The 4,417-nt window shown below is 40.2% G+C and overlaps 1 long non-coding RNA gene across 1 annotated transcript in view; it reads left to right on the forward strand.

The window, feature by feature from the left end:
• The window catches only part of LOC106628018 (uncharacterized), a 25,254-nt gene extending 21,323 nt beyond the window's left edge, over positions 1–3,931 (forward strand). Inside the window, exons 3-4 of the long non-coding RNA XR_001331207.2 lie at positions 1,113–1,267; positions 3,713–3,931. This is a non-coding gene — a long non-coding RNA (uncharacterized LOC106628018). The remainder of the gene's footprint in view (positions 1–1,112; positions 1,268–3,712) is intronic.
• Positions 3,932–4,417: the final 486 nt, after the last annotated feature.

The following is a 4,417-nucleotide window of genomic DNA, read 5'->3' on the forward strand; positions in this document are numbered from 1 at the left end:
CACTACAGGACAAACAGTCTGAAAAAAACCCCTTGGGTGTCTAGGTATCTGTTTTATTTCTATTCTGCATTTACAGTCAGAAGCTGCCATCTTCATTGAACTCATCATTAGCAGGATGGGAATGATATGGGACAAGTTTATGACCCTGTTTCTGCTCTGGTAAAGCTAAAGTAGCTATGACTGGTGGGATGTTTTGCCATGGGTGAGCACTTTTGGGCATTTAACTGTTTAGCTCTTTCAGCCGAATCACTGATGTCAACAGCAGCCAAGCATGGCCTCAGCTGGCTGGTTATTAGATAAAGAAGACAAGATTGTAGTTTTGGGGGAATATGACACACACACAGCACCAATGATCTTCTCACAGTGGTGCAGTGTAGAAAGATAAACTATCATGGTTATAACTCTACAGGAACCTGGCATCTGAGACAGAGATGGTTTAACTTGTATATTTTCAGAGGCATCACAATCTGTTTGGGAATTTGTTTGACTGTTGTTTGTCTTTTGAAAACCTGGAAATCAGCTTTCTCCTTTCTTGCAGCAGAGAATTTTTCAGCAGTTTCAGCAACATAAGGCATGGGATCTTGAATAGATATGGTTTTCTTCAGGATATGTGTCAGAAATTGGAGTTAATGGGTAGCAACAACAGAAATAAATAAAAATTCTACCTTAAATGGTGGACAAAAATGCTTTAAAAAATTGATTAAGACACAATTTTTGTTTACTTTATGTAAGACTTATGCGATTTCTCCAATCTCTTTTCCAGGATAAATGTAAATTGGACAAACTCTTTAAACCTTCTGCAGTTGTCATGAAGAAACAATGAATGACATCAGGCTTAAAAATCTCTTCCTAGATCAGCTGAGAAACATCTTGCTAAAACCAAAGTTTTGCCCACCAAATTTGAGAATTGTGGTCATTTGTAATTGCAAATAACCCAGCCATGCTAGTTGGGGCTCTCAATTTTTTTAGCTTTATTATTGGATATACACAACAAGTCAGCTGTGCCTCAGCAAAACTGGATGACAGGAATCCACCAACTTAAAAGGAGGATTGCATTATGCATAAAAGGGAAAAACCTGTTTGTTGTAAACGGTTTCATTTGTATCTCACAGCAAATTAGGTTCCTTCAAAATCTTCTCAAGGGAGTGTGGCATCATGAAGCCTTTCATCAGGGGCCCCAGACTGGGCTCTACTTCAAACTTCTTCAGAAGAACAGAACAAACATCCTCCTTCCACTGAGCCGGATGTTTTCTGAAGGTAGAACAAGGTATCCTCTGTACCTCAAAGGGAGGAAGGATCACATAACACCAGGCATAAATGTGAAGTTACCAGTTTTCACAAGCTTTTTATTATTATTACTTCTTTAAACCAGGAAGCTTTCCCACATCCCAGTTAGAGCTATGTAGTTCTATGGGTTTCCTCTGCTTTGGATGTACTGACATTCAAATCCCAGACTTTCAAACACAGTCATTATGTGTTGGGCACCTTAGCAGAGAGAGAGTGGCTGGTAGAACATTTCACTCTCATAATAGCCCTATGACAAGTACAGAAATGGTGTATGTGGAAAATTATTTATCAGGAAGCATTTGATGTATTTTTAGGTTCTCCTTTAAAGCAACTTAGTAGCTGGAAAGCAAGGGAGAGGAGATCAAGTTCCCGGCGCACTGCCAGTAACTTCTCTGTAGACATCAGCTTTGGAACCAGTCACACGTGAACTTTTTTAGAGTTGTCAGCAATTCAGATCAAAATTGAAGCATTTTTCTTACAACACCATACAAGCAGCAGTTCTTGCTATTTTCTTCCCTTAACTCAATACCCTGTTGTTAATCCTGTGTCAGGCATTGGAACAGGTTGCCTAGGGAAATGGTGGAATATCTATCCCTGGAAGTATTCAAAAGGCATGTGGATGTGGCTTTTGGGGACAACATTTCATGGTGAGCATGGTGGTATTTGGTTAATGGTTGGACACTACAATTTTAGAGGTCTTTTCCAACCTAAACAATTCCATGATTCTAATCAACTGAACAAAAGTTTGTATTAAGTTTATCCTATATTGAACAATCTCCAGAATTAATCAGGTTGGTATTCTTGTTGTAGAGTTCACCAGGAGCACGGAACAAACCATAGCAAGGGTCTTTTCTCTAGCAAACTGCTTAAGTTTAAATTGCTCACATTCTTCTGGACTTCTCTGTTCTTCCTTTGATGGTTTTGCATGTTTTACCTGCATATGCAAAATCCTTAGATGTTGTTTAAAGCATTCTGCGATATTAATTTATTCATTCATGCCCAAGAGAGGAAAGGACATGATCAGCTCAAGGGATTAATAGAAAGGATTTGAAGTTATTCACCTCCTAGGGATTCACTTCTAGGCTGCATGTTGTAATGATTTCAAGACTGGCCAGTGGCACACTGAAGAATGTTTCACACTTGTAATCCCATTTACCTACATGGGAATGTTTGTCACAAACCTCAGACCACATGGTGTTTTCTATAAATTTGTGCACATTTCCAAGATAATGGGCTAAAAAGTGAATGGTGTGGAGATGACTTACCCTTGTAAATATGGATTTGTCTCAAGGGCAGAAGAAAGTAATTTTATAGATCTTTGTGATTGATTTATTATCTTGATAATGAAAGTTGTTTTCTCTTTTACATAGCCAGGCTGTTGATCTCATAAACTCATGTTTACAGAATTATCAGTCTTTTTAGACAGTGTAGAAACAGGGACTACATAACCAGCAACAATGGAAGCTTTAACATCTCTTCCATCACACTGATACTTTAGTAAAGCTTTTGACACCATTTCCCGCAGCCTTCCCCTGGAGAAATGGCTTGGATGGGTGCACTATGTGTTAAAAACTCTCTGGATGGCCCAGAGAATGGTGGGGAATGGAGTTAGATGCAGTTGGCAGCCAGTCACCAGTGGTGTTCCCTAGGGCTCAGTGCTGGGGCCAGTCCTTTTTAACATCTTTATTGATGATCTAGACATGGGGATTAAGTGCACCCTCAGCTTGCAGGTGACATCAAGCTGGGTGGTAGTGTTGGTCTGCTGGAGGGCAGGAAAGCTCTGCAGAGGGATCTGGACAGGCTGGATGGATGGGCCAAGGCCAATTGTATGAGATCAATAGAACAAAATGCTCAGTCCTGCCCTTGGGTCACAACAACCCCAGGCAGTGCTACAGGCTGGGGGAAGAATGGCTGGAAAGCTGCCCAGGGTAAAAGGATCTGGGGGTGTTTGTCAGCAACAGCTGACCCTGAACCAGAGTGTACCCGGGTGACCAAGAAGACTAATGACATCCTGGCCTGTATCAGCAACAGTGTGGACAGCAGGACCAGGGCAGAGATTGTCCTCAGCACTGGTGAAGCTGTACCTTGAATGAAAAGGACAGAATAGACCAAGAGGCACTGATAAAGAACAGACCCTTGGCTCAGCCAGCTTCAGAAGATAATCACAAGCTTTCTGGAAAGCAATTTAAGTGCCATGCCAGAACACAGTCTAATTTTGCTGTTAAGCCCTTTGCCAGGAAATAAACTATTTCATTCAAGATGTTATTGCATTAAGCAGAAATGACTAAGGCTGAGATTCTGAGATCCAGTTCATGCTGAATGTCACCTCACTTGACAGGCAGATTTTAAGTAACAAAAAAGGCATTCAAAAAGTGAGCTTTTAATTCACTTATATTTTTAACTAGGCCTTCCTTCTTGCCTCTAGGTATCTTTTTTCTTATCAAATGAGTTCAAGCTTCATGGAGCATAAGATGGAGGAAAGCTGAGCTGGTGTGGCGCATGACTACATACTGAGTATGATCAAATGCGTGAGAAATTGGTGATGCTGGACAGTAAATAAGATGCCCTTCTCTTCACAAAGCACTGCCCAAGTGTGGTAATAAGCAGAATCTATTGAAAAAATACAAAATACAAATGTATTCACAAATAATTTAAAGAGTTTGTTTTACTCTGACTTCTACAATCGGAATTATTCACAAATAGTTGGATAGCAACCAGAATTTTTTTTCACAAGAAGGCCATTTCATTGTTCTGCTTAAAAAATTTCCGTCATTCAATTAGGGAGCTGAAACAATGTCTTGGACAAAAATGACATGTTCGCTGCAAAGCAAACAAAACCCAAAACAAGCTCTGTGGGTTTTTTCCATTAAAATTGCTGTCTTTCTCCAACTGGCTATCCCAGCTTAAATCCTAATGGAAGAAAGGCTCAGCAGTTTCTGTCTCTGTAAACTCAAAGAAAAATGCAGCTGCAGAAAGCAAAGCTGATCTGGCCCAGGTAGCTTGTAGTGAAGAATGGATCCCTTTTGCAGTAAAGACAAAGCCTTAAGGAATCGACCACAGAGTATGAGTAATGGCTAGTAAGGTATGCAAAGAAATGATTCACAAATAAGCCATAGACTGAGAGTTTCTA

Source organism: Pseudopodoces humilis, chromosome 2 (genome assembly GCF_049639895.1).
Source record: "Pseudopodoces humilis isolate 2021_Gansu_Grassland_sample_001 chromosome 2, ASM4963989v1, whole genome shotgun sequence".
NCBI lineage: Eukaryota > Metazoa > Chordata > Aves > Passeriformes > Paridae > Pseudopodoces > Pseudopodoces humilis.